The 24,844-nt window shown below is 42.9% G+C and overlaps 1 protein-coding gene and 1 non-coding gene across 2 annotated transcripts in view; both read right to left on the bottom strand.

Moving 5' to 3' along the window:
• Positions 1-24,844, bottom strand: part of LOC126474259 (solute carrier family 2, facilitated glucose transporter member 8-like) — a 296,736-nt gene that overhangs the window by 237,313 nt on the left and 34,579 nt on the right. The window lies entirely within an intron of this gene.
• Positions 5,389-5,461, bottom strand: Trnaa-cgc (transfer RNA alanine (anticodon CGC)). Its single transcript has one exon. It is a non-coding gene; the product is annotated as a tRNA-Ala (tRNA).

Below are 24,844 nucleotides of genomic sequence, written 5' to 3'. Positions count from 1 at the left end.
TGCACTAGAAGGTGAAAGATGTTACCCCCCCCCCCCCCCCCCCCAGGTACACTTCCACTTAGTCCTTTCTGGGCGTTTCATGAGACGACGATGTATCCTCCTGTCACTTAATTATCACAGAAATCAAAGCAGTCATACCCAGAGTTACGTATTATCTGCCCACATTTCAACCTTCTTTCTATTTCACTTCTTACGAAGCAGAGATAAATCCCTCTACTTCTCATGCAGTCGTTTTGATTTTACTATAGACATTCAGTTGTGCTTTTATTATGATTGTAATTAACGCATGCTAAAACCTCATTCAGAGCTGTTATATCAATATACAGCCAGTTTGTAAGTTCATTAGTATGACAGAAGCAGATGGTGGTTCTAGGCTCTTGGTTTTAAGTCAAGGACTGAGCTATATCGACTTCAAATTTGTAATTTACTACCAGAGGTCATTAACCATGTCCAAGAAGCTATTGGCTGCTTTTCACGGACTCAGCAGAGACCGATCTGTCACAGAAGTTTACTCGCAATGAAGCAATACATCTTTTTCACAGAAAGCTTCAGTAAGCAGACATCGCCAATTTATACGGAAGATTGTATTTTCTAGTGACGAAAGTAATGTTATTATATTGCTGCGGGATGACACACAAAATTTTTAAATTTGTTAGTGATGCCACGTATCGGATGATCAAGAAAAACGCTATTAACCCAATGGTAACGGAAACTGCTAGGCTGCTGAATGCTTTTGTCTTTTCTAAGGACGTTGTGCAGAAACAGGCTGCACAAATTCGGTGCCATCGAGATTTTATAGACTATCAATAAATTTTAAGAATCTTCCCTTGTGACTGATAGTGAATAGCACTGGTTCTCTATGTGGCTATGTTGACAAACACTTCGTTTCGTTATTAAGGCAGTTGTTTGGGATATTATTTCTACATATATTAAATATTGCGCACTTCGTTGGCAAACATAAATAACTTTGATAGAATGGTTCACATTTGTTACTCATTTTCGACCTGATATCCTTACTCCCCTTGTAGATTCCTTATCTCTTGCTGGCAAAATATTTCATAGTATGATTACAGCTTTGATCAGGTAAGCGTATACCCAAAATACTTTTCTTTCTTGTTACGGTGAAGTTTCCAGCAATTGTGTCATCATCAGTAGATCCCGGTTGCCCTTGGTGGCAATTACTGTGAAAGACTTCGAGGTGTAGCACTGCAAGATTTAAACTTGCCGTATTTTTTATATATGTTGATGATGCGTTAGTAGTGTGGCACCATAGTACGGATTAGTTCTTGGGCCGTCTAAATTCCAACAACGGAAATACTCAGTTTACTGTGAAAATCGAAAGAGAGGGCCGATTCCTGTCAAAAGTCATGGCACATTGGCACATACATTGTATCGTAAGACAATCCACACATATCAAATATTTTCCGCCATTCTTTCTAGATGACGTTTGATGTTCTTTGAACCACAAAGTACACGCCTATAGCGTCAGAACAGCCTGCAAGTTGAGTTTATACGTCGTAAAACTTTTGCTGAAGCGAATGGATACTCCCTATAACAAATTCAAAAAAGCGCTACAGGTAGAACTTGTGGTGGAGCAACGGGTTCGGTAAGGTAAAGTAAATATGCTTACATCTATAGCTTTCCTTCCGTGCCTTAGAAACATTTTCTCAAAATGTTGTTTAAATACTCAAAATCCTCAAAGTGATACTCCGATGCCACTGAATATGGCAGCGATTCTTGGTTCTGTCGTGGACGATTTTATCCTGCATAAGGCCCCTGTGAGCATGGCAGACGACGCTAACATTGATCGGAGATGCACTGAGCACTGATGTTGCATGCAGTTCTTAGAGGCCGGTAGATTGACTGTAGTAATCGTGCATACAACACTACACTAACTTTGGACGTTCTATAGTTCATGACTGTGATCAGGCTGGGTGGCCATTCACTTGGGACTCAGTTGCGGAAGAAGTAGGCTGTTTTATTTCATTATTAGCTACTTTCGTCACCTATGTTCCTACGGTTCTTACCCTTGTTACGAAAGTTTTATGTCTGAGCCATGCTGTAGCATTTTATTATACTGTAGTCTTTACTATAATGTGCTTACCACACACGTAATAAAAAAGTTCCACACTTCTTCGTTCATCTTGCATTTCTCAAATTTCCAAATGGTGTGGATTCGATTACGTTTTTGTTTTGACACTCTTAGAACTTTTAGAGTGAGTATGTTTGCGTAATAATGTCACTAGACACGTTTGCATTAATCTGTATTTTTTTCTCTCTTTTTTCGTGTGCTTGACAATACAGCTCTGCTCCTAAGCTCATCAACGAGCATCCTATTTCATTTGATGACGCCGATTACACAATATTTGTTTATAGTTCTGGAGTACGGTGACAAAAAGCACTTTATAATGACCATGCGGTGTTGGATTAGGTATTGTAAATCTCAAAAAATGAGTATACTAGACTTCTTTAAATCCTCAAGTTCTTGTGTAGATGAAAGTAACTCAGTAGGGAGTTCATGGTTCAAATGGCTCTGAGCACTACGGGAGTTAACTTCTGAGGTCATCAGTCCCCTAGAACTTAGAGCTACTTAAACCTAACTAACCTAAAGACATCACACACATCCATGCCCGAGGCAGGATTCGAACCTGCGACCGTAGCGGTCGCGCAGTTTCAGACTGTAGCGCCTAGAACCGCTCGGTCACTCCGGCCGGCAGGGGGTTCATACATGTGTGGTCTTCCATAACGCATTTTCACTGGTGTCTTATTCGCTGAAGGTTAGGTGTCCTTTCTCGTGCTTCAAACCTCATGTTACCATTAGATTCGTCAGGCATTTGGAGATATTTTAATTACAACGCCTCGCTATCATCGAAATGTTAGATCTTTATTTGATCATACCTCACTAACTAGGATTGACCGTTCCATTGAGTACCCACCAAAGTCGTCAACTATTAGAACTCTCGATTTCTTCTTGCGGGGCCCTATAAAGGATTAAGTTTAACAACAGCCTCACTTGTGGCGTTACAAGACAGCAGCGAAGCTTGTAGTTTAGCAGTCATACAGGACAGATGAGCAGTCTGTATTCCTCAGTAGTTCAGTAACTTCCACTTATGATCGCGACTTCGAGAATACACAGTTACTCAGATTGACTCAAGTGCGGTAAACACATTCACGCTCATAAATTAAGGATATTTGCAGGAAGTGGTGCCACTCACCGTGGCACTTCACAAAACTGGCGCTAATAGCATAGGCACATAGGGAACACACATGACACAGATCTGTAAGTCCATGGTATTGGTGATAAGTTGAGAAAACCGTCCCGAAACACATGTGCTACAAAACGCCACCGTTCCCTGCGCATGTACCCCGACATCAATATGGGATATGATCACCAAGCACACGTACAGAGGCCGCACAACGGGTTGGCATAATCTGGATCAGGTTGTCGAGCAGCTGCTGGGCTATAGCCTCCCATTCTTACACCAGTGCCTGTCGGAGCTCCTGAAGTTTCGTAGGGGTTTGAAGACGTGCAGTGATTCGTCGACCGAGAGCATCCGAGGTCTGGAGAGCAGGCAGGCCACTCCATTCGCCTGATATCTTCTGTTTCAAGGTACTCCTCCTCGATGGCAGCTCTGTGGGGCCGTGCGTTATCATCCATCAGGAGGAAGGTGGGACCCACTGCACCCGTGAAAAGGCGGACATACTGGTGCAAAATGACGTCCCGATACACCTGACCTGTTACAGCTTCTCTGTCCAAGATATGCAGGGGTATACGTGCACCAATCATAATCCCACCCCACACCATCAAACCACGACCTCCATACAGGTCCCTTTCAAGGACATTAAGGGGTTGGTATCTGGTTCCTGGTTCACTCAAGATGAAAATCCGGCGAGAATCACTGTTCAGACTATACCTGGACTCGTCCGTGAACATAACCTGGGCCCACTGTTCCAATGTGTTCTTGCCACCAGGCTCTACGGGCTCTCCTGTGACCAGGGGTCAGTGGAAAGCATCTTGGAGGTCTCTGGGAGAATAAACCGTGTCTGTTCAGTGGTCTGTAGACTGTGTGTCTGGAGACAACTGTTCCAGTGGTTGCGGTAAGGTCACGAGCAAGGCTACCTGCAGCACTTCGTTTCCGTTTGCGGGCACTGATGGTGACATATCGGTCTTCTTGTGGTGACGTACACTGTGGACGTCCCGTATTGAAGCGCTTGGACACGTTTCCTGTCTGCTGGAATCCTTGCCATAATGTTGAGATCACACTTTGTGGGACACGGAGTGCCCGTGCTACGACCTGCTGTGTTTGACCAGCCTCCAGTTGCCTTAGTATTCTACCCCTCATAACGTCATCAATATGTGTTCTTTGAGCCATTTTCAACACACAGTCACCATTAGCACGTCTGAAAATGTCTGCTCACTTACTCGCTGCACCGTACTACGACATGCACCAGCACACCTCTGCGTATGTGCACTGCTGCCAGCGCCACCGTGTGACGACCGCATGTCAAATTCACAGCATGGTCTTACCCCGAGGTGATTTAAACCAGCAGACCGCCCACCAGAGCGTTGTTTCACAATGTATGAGCATTATCCTTAATTTATGAGCATGAGTGTACATTAAATTGGTTATTTTATATCAACTGCTGCGGTTTGTTGATCTAGTTGTGTGTTGTAATCGTACATTTTATGAAAGATGTTGAGAAACAGTTCGCACCGCACAAATCGGAGCTGGCACTGAGAGAGAAGCAATGCGAGGCAGCGGACACGAAGCTCTCAGACAGCCGGAGTGTAGGCGGGGCGGAGCAGCTGGGCGGGTCCGCGGCTGACACACTTGTGCCGACTCACACCGCCCGCTAATTGACTTAATGACTTGTAGAAAATACGTAATAGCCTCCCTCGCTCTAATACAGGAGATAATCAATAGCATATCCCTACGGGCCGACGGTGAGCGAAGAAAGGCTCGGCCAAGGGCTGAGGCGAACGTGTTGACGTGCCTTTCCAGTTAAACCGTTAACAGGATAAAGGAGAGTTCCTGATCCGTTTAATAGGTTATGTATTTAACATTGATGTCTCATCGCTTCTCTATTTTCACTGCGTCTCCTTCGTTCTCAATGTTATCTGCCGACAGCTTAGATAAAAGAAATAATGAGGAACATAAAAACTACGACTTTTTGTTCCAACCGATACGTTATAAAGGAGTGTTTACGCAAGGGAGAGGAGGAGGATATTAGTGTTTAACGTCCCGTCGACAACGAGGTCATTAGAGTCGGAGCGCAAGCTCGGGTGAGGGAAGGATGGGGAAGGAAATCGGCCGTGCCCTTTCAAAGGAACCATCCCGGCATTTGCCTGAAGCGATTTAGGGAAATCACGGAAAACCTAAATCAGGATGGCCGGAGACGGGATTGAACCGTCGTCCTCCCGAATGCGAGTCCAGTGCGCTAACCACTGCGCCACCTCGCTCGGTGTCCGCAAGGGAGAAAATACGAAGATTTCAATGAGGACTGATTGTTTTATTTTTGTTTTCTGAGGACTTCAGGAAATAAAGAAACGGAAAAAAAAACTCCCAAAACCGGGAAGGAACCGTGCGATATAAAAGAAAGCTGATATGTGTGTTTATACATCTGAAAAACGATTTCTATTCAAATTTCGCACCCGTCACATAAGAATTGTGGTAGTAGCGCTGCTATGGGGATGCTTAATCAGGTGTAGAAGTATGAAACCGGAATTTGGTTGCAATAACTACACGTCTGTTGCTTGAAACTGTTAAACAATATTTTATTCAAAATAGTCTCCACTACTATTTATAAATTTCTCCTATCTGTCCTGCACGTTACGAATGGCACGCCAAAAAAAAAAAAAAAAGGTTCTTATTTTGAAGCTAACCAGTCAGCTAGCCATTTTCGTACATTTTCATACGAACTGAAGCATTGTTCAGCGATAACATGTCCCAGTGATGCAAATAGATGATAAACAGATGGAGGCAAGTCTGGATAATAAGCCGCTATCCCTGGTATTTCCCAACTGAACGCCTCGATCGTTTACCTGTTTTACTGTGTATGATGGAGCGTTATTATGGGGAAACAAGATTGTGTGTTGCCTTTTTATATTCCACTCGTTTTTCACGTAATTCTCGATTTAAATCGATCATTTGTTGTTGGTAGCGATCAGTGTTAACAGTTACACCAGGATTTAGCAGCTCATAATAGATGACACCCTTCTGATTCCTCCAAACACAGAGCATTGTCTTCTTTCCAAAACGATTTGAACTTGCAGTGGATGTCGATGGTTTGCGAGGATTCACCCATGATTTATCACGCTTGGGATTTTCAACATATATCCAATTTTCATCAACTGTCACTATTCGATGGAGAAACGACTTCCTTTTGTATCTGCCGAGCAGCATTTCACAACTGGTCTTTCGATTTGTTTGTTGTCTTTCATTGAGTTCATGCGGAACCCATTTTCCCAGCCCGAATGGAAGTGACCTTGACCCAATACACTTGGAACTCCACAGGGAAGTACCGCTTCGTGCAAAGACCATATTCCATCTAGTAATGAAACATTTTCCACATGATATGATACTTGGAAGAATTCCACAGGCATGCAACAGAGAACCGAGAACACAGCGACACTGAAAATTAGTTTTGCGGAAAAAAAATGCTGCTTAGAACGTTTTCGATTTTCACTTTTCAAATGTTGTGGGCTTTACTTCGAAGACCAGTTTGAAGCAACTCTCCACGCTAAACTATCCTGTGCGAGAAACATCAGTAATATCATAAGCTTGAACTATTCTGATGGTGCAGAGACGTCTTAAATGACTGTCTCCGTAGCAGATCGCTAGAAATTCAGTGTTTAAGTTTTCAGTAGTGAAGCATTATTAATACGTGCAAGCCACGAAGCGAGTGATTAACTGTCCATTGAAATGGTAACCATTTTTGCACGTACAGTGAAATACATTAATTTCATTGCAGCATTGTGACAACGAATTCTTCACTTGTGCGGCCATTGTGTCCGCAGTTCGTTCATAATTTGTAACGTACCTTTAATCGTACTTTGGTGCTAAAAGGCAATGCATATTTGTCACGAAACACGTTTCGTTTATTTGACTTGAAATATAATCAGCATTCTCAAAAATGGCTCTGAGCACTATGGGACTTACCATCTGAGGTCATCACTCCCCTAGATTTAGAACTACTTACACCCAACTAACCTAAGAACATCACACACATCCATGCCCGAGGCAGGGTTCGAACCTGCGACCGTAGCAGCAGCGTGGTTCCGGACTGAAGCGCCTAGAACCGCTCGGCCACAACTGCCGGCTTAATCAGTGTTCTGCAATGAAACAAACTTACAGCTCTGCTTCCATTCTACATATTAAGAGGTTGTTACAAAATATGTGATTATACTTACGGTATTTGTTGTCCGATTTCTGCGAACGCAGTGTAGCGTCGTCTGCTTCCTCCTTTTTGAGGTAGCCCCGCGTTTGACACTGCTGCTATTTACATAATCTCACATTACGTTGCAGCACTTCGCATTTTGATATGAAATGAAACAGAATGTAGCACCACTACAATTTGTTTAGATACTTCTGGCTAAACGTTTCTGTGTGTGTTTCGTATGAGTTGTGTTGCCAGCTTAACCGCTAGCTTTAGTTTTCATTTGATCTGTAACTGTTTCCCTGTCGTTTGTCATATGCGTATCACGTAGTTTAATTGTGTTATAATGCATTTATTTAGGCCTAATATGTAAATGGAATGAAGGAATAATGATGGAGTTGAAAGTTTATATGGTGTGCACGGGAGGGGAGGGGGAAGGTTTAAAATGAGTGAAAGCAGTGAACAATTCATGGAAAATGGGAAGAGACGGTGACTCCACAATAAGATAGGGAATAAGTGGGGAGAGGGGAGAGGTGAAATAGGGAGCGAAGAGGGAGAAAGAGAGAGAGAGAGAGGGGGAGAGAGGGAGGGAGAGAGAGCGAGAGAGGATTGGGGGGGGGGAGGGAAGGAGGCCTGGGGAAGAAACAGTGGTAAGTTTTATTTTAGTTTCATTTTTATGTGATTTGTTTACTGACGTATTATACTATCGGGTTTCCAACATTCATCCGGTCATTAATTAACAGTTTATTGTGTTAGTGATTTGTGTAACTGATAGTTTCTCTAAAAGGGAGGAAGTGTCTGGTTGCACTGATTTTTATGATTCTCATAAATTTTTCGAGTCCAAACAAAATAGAAAAGGATATGAGTATCATAAAAATCAGCGGTAAGAGTCACTTTCCATGAATTACGTCATTTTGGCTAGTGACAGCCACAAGTTTATTGGCTGTGTAATCAGTGAAAGGAAAGTTATAAATTTTGTAGGGCAACATGTATAGTAGCAGTGATGGGTCTTTCCTTAACCAGCCTGAAGGCTTATGTTGCCCCGGGAGTTCCGGAATTTTTCCACAGATTACTCGAACTTGTTCCCATTGGTAGCAGTGGCAGGACCACGCGACGCTGAGAGTGTTTGCGTTAGATAACGCGAGTGTGCTAAGTTCACTTACCTGCGCTGCTCTTGCTACGGATAACTTGCCTTTCACAACACCTCTAACGTTCTGGTATTGATTCTTTTGTGTACCGTATACAATTGCACCACCTTCCTGAGAATGTTGTTACTCACTGGGACAGCTGGAGAAAACAACAGTCGGTTCCTCTGGCAATGCACTTCATTGTAATCTAAACAACCAAGATGAAGCAACTGCAGGTTTTAACGTGTCTTACGCTCCGCAAAGATTTTGTGTGTTGATTTATGTATTCTGATTGGAAATCTTATGTTTTATCGTGCGTTGAGTAACGCTTATTAGAAAAGTTATCACAGTTTCACGCCACAGGCAGGTCGGTAGTTATTGTGTTACGATTCTCTTGCCTCTTAAAAGAATATTTTTCTGCACAGTGATTCGTAGCTTGCTAATGTTTCAAATTTATTACGTTACTAAATGTTGTATAAGTGTCGAAAGTATTTGCTTCCGCTATATGTGACGTTTTTGTGTTACGTACGTCTGTCATATGTGGTATGTATTCTAGGTTTTTAACATTACAATAATTAACTCATGATCATCTCCTGTCGTCCTACACCTCATTCAAACAAAGAATCTTGGTCTTAGCACGTAAATGACCATCAGTACACTGGATCAGAAAACTCTTACACAGTTATAAAGTGAAAGCTATTCTCAACTTAAGGATTCTTTTTGGTGGCTATTTAAGCACTCTCGCTGTGTTCAAATTATATGGACGTACTACCAAAACAGTAACAAAAGTAAGAAAGACTTGTGCTTAATATCCTGTAGACGTCGAGGTCATTAGAATGTCATTACAAGCTCGGATAGGGAAAGGACGAAGAAAGAAACCAGCCGCACCCTTTCGCCTTACCCGATTTATGGAAATCACGGAGGACCTAAATCTGGGTGACCGGGCGGGGAAACGGACTGCTAACCTACCGAAGACGAGTCCCGTGTCTCACACTGCGCCGCTCACTCGCCAAGAATAGAAAAACCTGAACAAGGCTGCATCACAGCGACTGCCGGTATCTTTTACGTGCGTTGCTTATTTCTTAGATATGGGTTGGGTATTAGATACGGTCAGACACAGAGAATCTAGATTAAAGAACTTTATCTATTTAGTTTCATCCAACATTTATTTGCTAAACAGTTGACATCTCTTTGAGACTCCTCTTTCTGAGAACGCACCCATTCTAGATCTACACTCCGCAAGACACGTTATGGAGTGTGGCGGTGGATTGCCATTCTCATTTTCTCACTTCTCTGCGGCATTTAGGAATGATACGTCGGAAGAGTGACTGTCCATAAAGTTCAGTATCATATCTAACATTATCTCTTACGCAAAGCAGAATGATGAAAACAGCAAAAAGACAGACGTTCCAAAGACAAATAATTCTGGAGATATATTTAAAGACAACGCTATTACAGTTCATGTATATATCTTAATTAGGTGCCACTTCTCTGTCTACGTTTTAGAGAGAGCTTGCTATGCTATGCGTATTTCATGCAAGCAGACTGTGAGTGCAGCGAATCAGTTACACCGACCCACCCGAACGACAAGTACCGACGAGGTTTGTAGTAGCCTTGACGTGAATAATATCTTAAAAATAATCTCTAAGGCAGAATGTACAGCAAAAACTGATGAGACTAGAAGTGCTTCTGGGAAAGACAAGAAACCTTGTTCATTTTGCTATAAATGTGTTATTTTATTGGTGGCCTTATCCTGAGTAAATGTCATTTTATTTTCTTAAGTCTGTTATTTTAACAACCGCCCTCAACTGTAAACAGCATTTAAGTTGGTGAGTATAAATGAATGATGTTGTACGGGGAGACTCCACAAACTAAGTTAGACATTACTAATACAGGAAAAGTCACTTTTCAAAGTGACATAGATTCATCATACTATTTTTCAACATAGTCAAGAATTCTCTTTGAACAGAAGTCAGGCCGACCAACCAATCGTTCAATTCCTCTACAAAAGAAATCATCTCCTCAGTCATGGAGCCACAAGTTTGAAATATCTTTATATTATTTTTCTGAGACTTTGTAGACGCTCTCGCGAGACTCTTCAAATACCACATCAAGTGGGCTCTCAGTAGCCAGCTACGATATTTACAGATAACTAAACATACAGATGAAAAGGGGCTGGTGTTCTTGATATTACGGTAAGTCCCAAAATCTACTTATATTACTGCGAACTTAGAAACAAAATTGAAATGTCACTCACTGATCTGTCACTTACAATTAGAATGCAATTGTCTTAAACTATTCAAACGTCTTTACTCAGTGCAGTTATATAATTTTTGTATTTTTATCAACTCTCTTCGATGGAAGAATGGCGCTTGCATACTGGGACCTAGGGTTTATTCTAAAGACAACTGCAGTTAGCACAAAACACCAGAAGTTGTATCCTCTGACAGGAATAACTAAGCCAGTTGAAAGAGGTGCAGTTGGTGATAAGGGATTTACTACTTTATTCCTGTCTAATTTGAATCCGTAAGTGTTCTTTCGAGAAAGGAGATTTCAGTGACTACATTGTCGTTATTGTCTTATGTATCATCGTTTGGTAACGATTTTACTTGTTCTGTGATGTTACCGGCTGTTCAGCATCCTTATCTTTGGTCCAAGTTTTACTGGGCTTTTTAACAGGAGCTTAATCTACGGTTAGTGCAAATTGGTTTTAGAATGAGCAGTACTAACGCACGCAGATAGTAATTGTAGTGCAGCACTTCCTTGTTTGTCGACGTATCTACCTCCTGTAACACGGTGAATCACGACAAAGTGCAGTGGAGACTTTATCAGATGAGATAGAATTTCCAGCAAGCGTATATTATGGGGACATTTTTGCAGACATGGATTCTTGTTGAAAACAACCGAACATGACTATAGAATAACACAGTTATCCACGGCAGTGTTCTTGCTGCAGTTCAATCGGTAGCTGTACGGTCCGCGAAAGGCAAGAGTCATTGTTAGACCCCTGGTCCGGCACGTAGTATTAACCTGTGTGGAAGTTCCTCACTGCCTCGTGATGACTGGGTGTTGTGTGTTGTCCTTAGGTTAGTTAGGTTTAAGTAGTTCTAAGTTCTAGGGGACTGATGACCATAGATGTTAAGTCCCATAGTGCTCAGAGCCATTTGAACCATTTTTTTGAAGTTCCTCAGCGATGCACTTTTCGTAATAAAACAAGAAATCCTCTCTGGAAACTACATCCAAGTTGCGGCTAAGTCTTTTCTACGCCATATCCTTCCTCTCAGGATTGTGCGAGGAGTACAGGAGAGCTTGAGGTTAGGGTGTGACAAGGAAGAAAGGTAGGTGAAATGATCGAATGCATGATTGGCTGGGAGACCCCGTCTGGGATTGTTCCATCACCTGGTGCTAGTCTTTCTATCAGATGCCACTTCGGTGACTTGCGTTCGATGAAGATGAGAAGAAAATGATTAGGAATCCACACACCCAGTCTCCAAACAAAGAATATTTTCAACCCGACTGGGAATAGAACCCGGGATCCTGCTATCTAGAGCCAGTGACGCTATTTACACATGAATAGTGTCGTAAGAACAGCATCGTATTCATAACAATACTGCAAAAAGGTATTGATAAGCTGGATTTCAAAACTCATCTGTGATACATCTTTGATAAAAGGATAAGAGTAGATACTCTTACCGGTTCCAGTCTCTCCATCTGTGTTTAAAAATCTGTTAATAACGGAGGAAGATTTTCACAGCTTGTAAATAGAATAATACAAGCAGAAATCAACCAATGTTTTCATTTTCTTCGCAGATTACAGTACGAAAATTTGCAACTCTAAACACGAAAATAAAGAACAAAAAAATGACTCTGATCACTATGGGACTTAACTTATGAGGGCATCAGTCCCCTAGGACTTAGACCTACATAAACCCAACTAACCTAAGGACATCACACACACCTATGCCCGAGGCAGGATTCGAACCGGCGACCGTAGCGATCGAGCGGTTCCAGACTGAAGCGCCTGGAGCGCTCGGCCACTGCGACTGGCAATAAAGAACAGACCGTCATAAAAAGAGCTCAATAATACCCAAAAGCAAATAACTTAAATCTTACTTAAATTTACCATCCCTTCTCCACACGTTACTCAAAACCAATATTTTATCTAGTAGTTTCGCTGGCAATCTGCTGTGTGACGTTGACAATGTGTTGCCTGACATTGAAAATAAACTTTCAGAGTACACTGATGTCGCTGGCATTGTCAGCTCTATAAAACTGGTGGAACAAAACTTTCATTCCTTCCTATTGTTCTAAAAGATTAGTCCACAGTATAGACACAGGAGCTGCACATGAAGGCTCATTAGATGCTTTTGATCAGCCAGAGCGGGTCCGAAAGAGGCGGTTGCTCCATATTTTTTCCTGTGAGGTAAAGTCTTATGAGGACTCGAAAAGTCGTACATCATTTCAAGAGAAGACGCACTAACTTGTTCGGTCCTGTTGGTGCCAGCAGAATTACTTGCTCATAAACGTCTTATTGTACTAGATGCCTTCAAAAAATATTCAAAAGGTATGTTACACGCCATTGTGGCGGGCCATATTACTTTTATTGTAACATGAACGTGCACGTGTGAACGTTCTCATCGTTGGGAAATGTATGACGCCCCCTCCCCCACCCCACAGATGTTGTTTCGGCTTGCCGAAAAAATGGGAATTGCATGCTGCAAGATTTTCTTTCCTTCCTTGTCCACATCACCCACGTCTGTGCGGCATTGGTCAAATGGACGGCACAATTTCACTGCGAATGGATGCGGCAATGAATTTCCTTCACAGACCGCAAGATTTCACGATGAATGTGTGTGCTGCATAGACATGTTGCCCGGAAGAGTCGTAGTGTCCGTTCACTTCAACTTTACAGTACATTTATACCTGCCGTTATATTTCAATCTCACAGTATGATGCGTCTGATATCTGTACTGCAGCACAACTACGTCTGCAGGAGATCTGAAAATGTACTCTCATGTGACAATACTCCACTCTTGTTGCGCATTGGTCTTAAGCATGGGACGATGTGTACAAGCCATTTTCTGAAGTTCTCACGTAGACATCGCCCTAGCACAAGCTCTGACTTCAAAAAAAACTAAATTTTTTAGTCTCGCGTCAGTCGTTCTGTTTTTTATAACATTGGACCTGAATCATACGCCCAAAATTATGAATAAATATTAATTATGTGATATATCGTTACAAGGATGATTTGGAACAATACCTGCTACAAAGCAGACTACTGGAATGAATTAAAGTATCAACAGGAATGTATCAAGTAAACACTATTGGTCTCGAGATGAACGTACGCGATGCCAGGAAGTGTAAGCAGGTTCAGGCTGCTAGATGGTGATTGGAGCGACCTTGATATAGGAGGTAAAAGCCTTAATGGCGAAAGACAAGTATCCAGTTAAAAGTTCTAGTCAGCATAGTGTTAATATGTTAACAGATTTCATGCGCCTTCACTTCTTTTGCGTCTGAAACTATTCCATCAAGATTCCACGTCATGCACTACATCGACAGTTGTAGGTGACATGTTCGTTTGTGGTTAAGTTAGAAAATTAATTCTGTTCGACCTGGTTCCGAATATTTGTTAACGTTTGTAGCTTCGAGTGATAATCAGAGGATGTAAACTTATTAATAGAGAATTAGCGATACCCTTATTGTTGGTAAACAAGGCGATCTGTCAAGCCGGCATTAAAATTCAAATTCCTGAAGTTCGCGTGTGTTCTTCTCGTACAGTCAGATCAAACCTTAAGGACACATTGAAACGGTAGTGCAAGACTCATCAAGTAATTTCAAAAATGTGTTACAGGGCTACAATTTTTCTCCAAAGTTTGTCAGTCACCTTACTGTTCGTTTAAATCTGCAATGCTTCTGTCCATTCTTCAAAATTTTATAGCGTTATTGTAATTACCTCCGACTCTGCATTACGTCGTTGCGCATGTCCTACATATTTTGTACTCTGAGTTGTATATTTTCCACATTTTTCTACCTAGACATGAAATTTATCGGTGGGTACAGACATGAACTACGGCCAGTGCTTCGTCATGTTTTTAAAACGTGACGTTTACAACACAATAAGTACTGGGCCACCACAAACTGGTCCTTCACTTCTGTCTCATCATTCTGCTTAGCCCTCTTTATTAACCAGACATCTTAGATTCTGTCATTCTTCAGTTTCTCCCGGCGTATTTGTTGCTCGAACAGTCCACGGGTGTACTGCCGGTTCATAGTGTCCAACGGGCACAATATTTCGGCGATCAGACATGTCGCCATCGTCAGGTGCGCTGACGAACTGAGCTCCTGAGGGCGGGCGGACGATTTAAATCCCCTCCCCCCGCGGGGGGCTCTCTTCGCAGTCCGTGCCCGCGCGCCGGCGGTCGCGAAGACGTGGGCGTCGGAACCTGTCGTAGCGTCGATGTTCTTGCTACGTCCGCCCTCGTCGGCAATTCGTACGTCTTGCTGAGAGTCTTCTTAATTACATTCAATGCCGGGTCCCAAGCCTCGCTGGGATTGTAGCCGCGATCTCGGTTGATAAGATATTCCCTGGTTCGAATTTCGATAGCCTCCCTTATAACGCTATCCCAATACTTAGAGGTCTGAGCCAGGATCTTGGTATGCTCATAATCCATCTCGTGTTTCTCGGACAAACAGTGCTCTGCTACTGCCGACATATTTGGATATTTCAGTCGACTGTGCCTTTGATGGTTCAAAAATGGTTCAAATGGCTCTGAGCACTATGGGACTCAACTGCTGTGGTCATAAGTCCCCTAGAACTTAGAACTACTTAAACCTAACTAACCTAAGGACATCACACACATCCATGCCCGAGGCTGGATTCGAACCTGCGACCGTAGCGGTCGTGCGGTTCCAGACTGTAGCGCCTTTAACCGCTCGGCCACTCCGGCCGGCAGTGTGCCTTTGATGTTCTCGGCAACGATCTTCGATGGTGCGTACTGTTTGTCCGATATAAGTCTTCCAACACTCACAGGGAATTTGGTATATGCCGGCCTTCCTCAAACCGAGGCCATCTTTCACACTTCCCAGTAATGCCCGTGATTTATTGGGCGGGCAAAAGACGGTTTTAACTCGGTGTTTCTTTAATATACGGCCGATTTTCCCCGATAGTGCGCCATTGTACGGAATAAAGGCAGTAGCTAACTCTTCTTCCGTGACTTCATCCGTCTCCACAGGTTGTGCTATGGTGGTGGGACGGAGAGCGCGTCTAATCTGCCATTCGAGTACCCGTTCTTTCGGAACACGGTTTTGAGGTGTTCCAATTCCTGGGGCAGATTCTCAGCATCTGAGATGCTGCCCGCTCAATTCGTCAGCGCACCTGACGATGGCGACATGTCTGATCGCCGAAATATTGTGCACGTTGGACACTATGAACCGGCAGTATACCCGTGGACTGTTCGAGCATCTTAGATTCTGCTTCCACGATAGGATTTTACGACTAACAACAAAAGTAATGATAAAACCCAGTTCTCTTGCCCTGTCAAATGTCGAAGGAAGAAAAAAATTTGTGGTGGTTTATTTTTCTTCACAGCCAGTTTCAAATATGGCTGCGTTATTTTCATAACTGCAACGTTTATAATCGCTTTCTGGAGCAAAGCCCCCCTGCATGGCAACTACCCATCCCCTGCCTTGTGCACTGATACAGTTTCCCGCAGGTGCCCGTCCACTTACACACATGTTAAGCGTTTTCGAATTTTGGATGCAGCCCTGTAGGCACATCTGCACAATAGACTGCGTTGAGAGTACTGTCGTGACCGGGAAGCAGGACTGTTGGTGAATGGTGTCCCACTGTGTTCAGCGATGAATCGCGGTTGTGCACTACCGCGGATGACCATCGTCAACGTGTACGGCGGCGATCTGGGGAGAGGCCCCACTCTTCCAGTGTTCTGGAGAGGCGCAGCGCTATTACTCCTGGCGTCATTGTGTGGGAGCCATCGGTTATGATTTCAGGTCACGCTGACAGGGAACTGTGACGGTGGAAAATTGTATCATAAACATCCTGCCTCTTCGCGTGTTACCTCTCTTGTGACAGTATCTTGGTGATGCTTCTCAGCAGGGCAGTGCTCTTCCGCGCATGACAGGTATATCTATGCGCTGTCTGCTGGATGTTGCGTTAATCCCGTGGCCACCAAGAAGACCAGATGGGTCCCCGATAGAACATTTGGTCCCCGATAGAACCAGTTCGAACGTCAATCGCACCCTACTGACAGTATACTGGATATCGTGGACCAACTACAATAGTTGTGGCCATCTAACCTTAGAGAGGATACGACAGTTTTATGACAGCCTTTGGACCGAATAAGTCATGCAGCCAGGCCAGAGTCATACCACAAGACTGTAAATTTGAGTCGATATTGTATCCACTGAAACTGTGAAATTTCATAACGTTTCCTCTTCTTCTGGATGCTTCACGTCTTTGTTAGGCAGTGTAGCTTTGGAACTTCAGATGCTGAGCAAAGTATCACATAACATGTCAGAAGGATGTTTTGTGTGGCTTGAAGCTGGATCTCAAAAGACCGGACACAATATCTCTGTGGAATTGGGGATACGTTCGCATGGTCCTAGCTGGTGTCGAAGTGTCTGAATCTGTCAGTTTGGACGAGGGCAGACCAGATGCTCTGTAATGCTGGCAGTTCTCGGCAGTGATCTCCGACCATGGAGACAAAAAACGGTTCAAATGGCTCTGAGCACTATGGGACTCAACTGCTAAGGTCATCAGCCCCCTAGAACTTAGAACTACTTAAACCTAACTAACCTAAGGACATCACACACATCCATGCCCGAGGCAGGATTCGAACCCTCGACCGTAGCGGTCACGTGGTTCCAGACTGAAGCTCCTAGAATCGCTCGGCCACCCTGGCCGGCCCATGGAGACAGCTGTACCTCGTTTCGCGAGGGTCGAGTCCCAGTGCCGTCCGTAGCGCTCTGTTCTCCCTGTGGCCCCAATCGATTGCCCGCGACACTATCTGGCGAACCATCGTAATTGGCGCCCGCAGCGGGGGCACCAGGCTGCGCCGAAACCCCTGCAACGCCGTCTGCTGCCCGATGTCGGCGGAGATGATGTCTGTCTCTCGCTGCCTTTATTTTAATAAGATGCCGACAGAATTTTGTCAAAAGAAGGGCTGCAGGATGGTAACGTCTAACACTGGGCCACCGCTACGTGTAGTATACGCAATTAACGTCTATTAGTATAGCGTGTAATTAACACATGTTGAAAAGTGATTTCAGTGATCAAATAAAATTCCAGAAATATACAACAATTTTATCACCGCTCACATTTAACAAGATAATGGACATGCCGTGTCTGCTAATGGGTAGGATGATTGTCAGTCTGACCACTTTGTGCTGTGTTGACAACGCACTCGCAATGGCAACAGTCAGTTCTGCATGCTCATTTCTTTGAAACATAATGTTGCCCTCTTCTGTGGGTACAAGTGAATAACAGCGAAATACCAGGCAAGACTCAGTTTTATTTCATAATGTTTAGCTATTTCTGTATATATATGCGTAAATGTGCAGTGAGCGGCACAAAGCAATTTTTACTGTACTGTGTTTTAAGATGTTTTCTGTTTCATATGGGATGTTCTTTTGTGTCATTAAATTCCTATGATATGAGCGGAATGCACTGTCTGATCAAACGTATCCGTACGCCCCTGTATTGCCGAATTCTACATCTACATCTACCTGTACGTCTACATGCATACTATGCAAACTCCCATACGGTGTATGGCTTAGGATGCCTCATCTGTTTCTCTTGCAAATAGATCCAGGCGAAGACGAATGTCTGAAAGCCCCCATACGAGCCCAGTTTTCTCATATCTTATCTTCATAGTTCTTAAGCGATATATCCGATGACGGCAGTAGACTCGTTCTGTAGTCGGCCTCAAATGCTGGTTCTCTAAATTTGCGGAATAGTGCCTTGCACAAAGAGCATCATCTTATCTCCAGGGATTCACACTGACTTCACGAAGCAACTCCGTTAACACATGCAAGCTGATCGAACCCATCGGTAACAAACCTACCGTCCAGCCTCTAGATGACCACTACATGGCACGAGAGCTGGATCTGCCAGTATAAATGGAGGGGGGAGTATTCTGTTGTGAGTAGAAAACCGTTAATAGCAGACCGGGACGTTCGGGAGATCTCAGTAATTTCGAATGTGCGCCGGTCACTGGATGTCACCTGTGTAACAGATCCATCAGGGACATTTCAATCTTTCTAAACCTGAGCAAGTTGACTGTTGGTGATACTATTTTGAAGTGGAAACACGAAGGAGTAACCACAGATAAACCGGTACCACACAGACCTCAAGCCCTGACGGGGAGAGACCGTGGAGCATTGCAGAGGGTGGTATAAAAAGTCGCATGAAATCAGCGGAAGGAATCACTTATGAATTTCAAAGTGCTGTCAGCAGTCCAGTTTGCACTATGGCTGTGCATAGGGAGTTAAGAAGAATAGGTAACAATCGTCTGGCAGCTCCTCATAAGCCACAGGTTTCTGTAGTCAATAGAAATTTTCATTTGAGGTGATGTAAAGACTGACGCTACTGGACAGTGGATGACTGGAACGAGATATCTGTATTGATGAGTCACGCTATTCCTGGTGGCACTCTGGTAGAATGAGATGGCTTTGATGAGTGCCTGGAGAACGTTGCATGCAATAATGTGCAGAACCAACATTTAAGTACGGAGGAGGTTGCTACAGTATGGGATGATTTTCGTGATTCTCTAGTGGTCCCCTTATTGTGCTTAAGAAAACGCTAAATATGGAAGAATATGAACACATTTTACAGCGTAGCGTACTGTATATAGCAGAGGAACAGTTCGGAAACGTCTCATTCCGTCACTTTTCCACAGCAAAACGCATATAAATGACAGTTGTGGTGAGATCTTCAGTGCCTTCTATCTATTTAATGGAGGTTAGTAAGGAAATATACGAGCATAACAATGGACCCTGTCATAAAACAGCATCAGTGAAGCAAAGGTTTGTGGGCCATAATATTCCTGAAATGAACTCGCCCATCCAGAGTCCCAATCTAATCCACTGGAAGTCCTCTATGATGATTCAGAACGTCGACTTCGCTTCAGGCACCACATCCGACCTTCTCCGCTGTTAATTCCTAAGGAAGAATTAAGAATGGGCTGGTATTCCTCGAAAGAAATTCAGAATCCTCACTGAAAGCGTCTCCATAGAGTTCAGGTCGTCATAAAACGAAGGGCGGACACACCACATATTAATGTCCACTAACAGGTTCCAGATACCTTTGATCGTAGTTTTTGGTTAGCGAGACATATCTTCAAGGTCTCTCCCTAAGTTCTCAAGAATGCGTCAAGTGTGTACCTGTACTCCAATTGGGGGGGGGGGGCAATGACGAGTCCTTTAACAGTGTTAATTGCGGATGGCGGTAGAGCCTGATGAGTGGCAGCAGAGTGCTTACTCATCTCGCACACCAGCAAAGAGACCACAGTTCGCGCACACATCGTCCGACACCAACTGTTCATTTGCCTTGATACCATGACAGATGGAGACGTATCGACCGAGCTAATGGCGCACTGCCTGGCGACCTGAAACATGACGCCACGACATCTCTTTCATTAACTAGTGATTAAAATTTTTTCAGACGTCAGTAGTAACCTTACGTAAATTCGAAATTGCTTCCTGACTTTTTTTCCTCAAGTCTGAGACTCATGTATAAGCTTATAAACGTCATTTATTTCTCGCGTAACGATATGATATCCTAAAATACGACTTTAGACGATGATACTTCTTTTCCAACGAACCATTATACGGAAACAGTTTCATTAGTTGACGTCACGTCCCGACACTTTTTCGCAACAAATTGTATAAAAAATAACAGACCATGGAAAGATCTACAATTCGTTATATCTATCTAATAGGCGTCTGTAAAGAAACAAACGATCGCGTTACAAGGTCTACTTCTTCTAGACTTCGACATGTGAAGTCCTTATTTCTTAAGCACATATATAGCATGCAATGTTTCGCTCTTAAATGCAGTGTGAAATTCACTTTCTTGTGGTTGACGCAATACGCGGGATCTTATTAAGATAAAAGATAACACTCACATAAATTTCCTAAAACTGTCGAAATACATTTTCTTTAAGGAACTACATCGATGAAACAGTCATGTTTAACTGTCTTAATGATTTGTGTGTAATCCTTTTATTATGTCACTGTACATGATTTACGAAATCAGTTTTATTGTTGAGATATTTTCGTCATAGTGTTGCAATGATTACAAGACAGTAGCCTAACTAACACTATATCTAGACTAAGTAAAGTACAATGATTTCTTCATAGTAAATCTTTCGCAGTAATATTATATTACTGTTTGTAGGAGGAGGTATTTCGGTAGGCGAAGAGATGAGTAGCTTACTTGTAATGAAGACAGTGAAATTGATAGAACAGTAAATGGAATAGGTAACAACAAGAGAATTATTCTTCAGCAAATAATGTTATCACAGCAGTGTTGTCTCCAGTGAAACCTAAGAATCCTAATGAGATAAAGAACAAATGAAGTAATGACGCTAAAATTTAAATTGGTCTAAGGTGTAGAGTATATTTTTGGTACACATTAACTAGGAAATGTGAGAAAGTTGTCCTTAATACTATCAAGCATCCTTATATTTAAAAAAAAGTCTGTCCACAGAACTATATTTCGTATCTTCACTTTTGCGCTACTCGTCTGGTATGTGATAGTTCTTAGGTGTAAATGGTAAGGGTATCTAGATGCAGACTGTCTTGCGCATCTTCCGGTATATATGTCCTAGGGACATATTTATTACTTTTATGTGGCGAGAAAGGTAAAATAACCTAGCCATTCATTGCCCATAAAGAATATTGTTTTAAATTAGGAACAGGAAAGAATTGCGATACTTCCGCAAATATTAAAATAAGGACCAAGAGATCTTAGAAGGCCACGATGATGATTTGAAACTCGAAGATGATTAACAGACATTATGTGTAAATTACATAAAATTAAAGTGAAACAGTAGAATTGTTGTGACTTGGCAAGACAGCCAAGCCACTATGAGAGGAAGCCGAAAAGCACGCGTTTAAGCTCACGCAGGCTGGCGTGAGGTCTGGAACAGTTAAAGGAATAGAGACTAGCAAAAAAGGTACGTAGCTTCTGGAATACTTAACTTTAATCCATAATTGGTGAACATCGGTCTGACGGTACATGCATCACAAGATAAATAGCAAACGATAATGGCGCCTTGCTAGGTCGTAGCAAATGACGTAGCTGAAGGCTATGCTAACTATCGTCTCGGCAAATGAGAGCGTAATTTGTCAGTGAACCATAGCTAGCAAAGTCGGCTGTACAACTGGGGCGAGTGCTAGGAAGTCTCTCTAGACCTGCCGTATGGCGGCGCTCGGTCTGCAATCACTGATAGTAGCGACACGCGGGTCCGACGTATACTAACGGACCGCGGCCGATTTAAAGGCTACCACCTAGCAAGTGTGGTGCCTGGCGGTAACACCACAAGAATGACTCTTGTCATCAAAGATTCTGTTGCATTCTACTCCACAAATTAAGTCCTAAACAGTATTTGAAATATTTGTAAACAATGGAGAACAAACTGGGTATACTACACTGCAAAAGGATCTCAGCCACAGTGTGGATGTCGATTAAAGTTGTTTGCTCAGTTCAGGAAACTGTGTGAGGAATGCATAATGCAAATTGGGAAAGCGATGAAAACCAGCAACCTAGCAATTAGTTTGCAGAACGGTTGCAAGAGGTGAATGCAGCCCTGTATACGTTGCATCAAGGTCAAGACACATTCAAGGTCAAGAGAGTGACACATTGGTCGGAAATGAGCACGTGGTGATGGAAAATCTAAATCAGGAAAGTCTAGCTGTGACGTTACGCAATCGGAAATAGGTATCAAAATGAGGTAGAAACAAAAATACTGTCTTATTTTTTGTGTGAAATATAAATGGGTTTGGCAAATCAAGGAAATTACTAAACCTATCTGACGTCATCTGGAGTGGAAGACATTTTCTCGCCATCGGCAAAAACGTGCATGAGAATACGTCACCGAACTCAACAAGACATGGAGAAGAAGCCAAACGGAGAAGTTCTGAAATTCTAGGCTGAGTTAAGCTGATCTTGGATGTGCTTAATAATCTGCCAATAACAGACAACTGTCACTTATTTGATCATGTACCCATTTCTGGGAGTCGTATGTGGCGCGTTCTCAGACACCGTCACGTACACTACAGTCGTTCGCTACGTGTGCAATCACCACACAGTTGCCTCGGCTTAGACACAATGCAATCACTGCTTGTTTCGTGCGACTGTTTTTACGTTTCTCATAAGGGGTAAATCTGTGTTTCTGTTTGATTTTCAACCTTATTTTATCATTTGTCACCACATTGTGCTTCAGCTTCATGTTCGTGATGTTTGGGTTTCTAATATCAAATTAGCAATTTGAGACCATTCTATCGCCTGTCTCGTTTTGACATACCTGACGGGAAACACTGGACGATGACTGTTACGTATACTTTTCAGTTTTTTCCTTTGTGTTCAGTTTAACAGAATTTCATAACGCTGTTTTCGGAAGTTAACTTTTCCAAATTCAAGGAACGTTAAAGGCAATGAAGGAAGGCACATGTAACACATTACATCCAAGATACGTAATGAGAGCGTCCGTTATAAGTAAGTTGTTACACTAAAAATCTCCAAAATTTCTATTATACTGGCTGGTCAGAATGACTCTGGAAAGCTTATAAGGGTGTTACAGGGTAAGTTGCGCTGAGGAATAACAGGTAGGGAAAAAATGCGATACGTTGCGCCGTTTCCGAGTAAATTACCACTGAATTCAGCCACTCAGGCCGTTGCTCGCGCAAATTCAAGTGACCCGCCAGAGACGCTGTCGAAAAATGTGTTCTTCGTTTGTTTTCCTAAAACTGAAAAAGAGAGCGATGCAAAAACTGGACACGAGACTGTAGTAAGGATCTAACCCGAACCAAAGGCCGAACAGTCTCGTGCGCTATCATCTACGCTATGAGAGCAACTGACACTAACTGTACCAGGTGGGCCGCTTGAATGTGTGCGTGCACCAGCCAGATTGGCTAACTTCGATGTTAATTAACTTGGAAACGTTGCAAAGTATCGATTTTTTCTGAACAATTATTTCTCAACTCAGCCTACCCTGTGACATTCTTACAAACTTTGCAGACGGTTTCTGACCACACTGTATATTCACATTGGCGCTTGATATTCCGTAACGAGCGATACTAGTGGCAGGTTTAAAAGTGCCAAGTAACACGCTTCATATTTCTCGACAACCGGCTCTAATGCAGGTGCATTCAAATAAACATATATTATATCATACACCTGTACCCGTGTGCTGACCACGTGTCCCTCCATACCCGTATCCAATGACGCCTGTCGGCAGAGGATGACTCGGCCGTCGGTCGGTACCTTTGGGCCTCCAAGGCTTGCTCGAACGGAGTGTCAGTAGGTTGACTGAAATTTCCCTTAGGCACGGTAACTGACGGGCAGATTCTTTCAATGGGAACGTATCAATAGCTAAAGTTCAAGATACACTTAAAAAACTATAGCAGAGTGTGAAGAAATAAAAAAAGGCCATGAAGAATTGGTTTATACACTGTACGAAAGCAAAGTTCTACCCCAATGAATACAGGCAGACTGTTCCCAGAAGTACTCTTTAATAGAACAATTTGTGAATGTCACTTTCATAGTGATGACGTTTCTGAGAGAAGATTTTTGCTTTAAATGTGGACTGATAGAAAGCAGGTAGCGGTGCTCGTATGACGTGTATCAAGTTATTAGGTCTGTATGGAAGGCACCTGATTAACATGCTACAGTTTGAACAGCGTGTGGCTGGAATACTTGTGAAGCAAGCGTATGCCAAGCAACGTTTCAGCCATTATGGAAAGTTTTGTGGCTGACCTCAAGCGAGGTTATCCACCAAACGACAACAAACACAGAGCTGTGGAGCGTGCTCCGAACAACGCTTCAGATTCCAGTCCAGGGAAACAATTCTCACGAAATGAGAAGGACGTGAGCGTAATGGTTCATATATATAAATAAATCGGTAGAACTCCCATGTACAAAACGAGCTTCAAAGTTGGGATTGCTTTACAAACGAGTTAGTGTGTTAAATATTGTACGTTAAGCATGTAAATGGGAAAACGTTTAGAAAAAATTTTTAAGTTGTGTTTAGAGTATGTTGAAAGTCGCTAACTGCTCTCATTATCAAGCAATGGATGAGTATTACGCTGGTAATTGACTCTCC

The sequence above is a fragment of the Schistocerca serialis genome, chromosome 1 (assembly GCF_023864345.2).
Source record: "Schistocerca serialis cubense isolate TAMUIC-IGC-003099 chromosome 1, iqSchSeri2.2, whole genome shotgun sequence".
Lineage (NCBI taxonomy): Eukaryota > Metazoa > Arthropoda > Insecta > Orthoptera > Acrididae > Schistocerca > Schistocerca serialis.
Note: the sequence above shows the minus strand (reverse complement) of the source record. Positions and strands in the feature narration are given on the sequence as shown.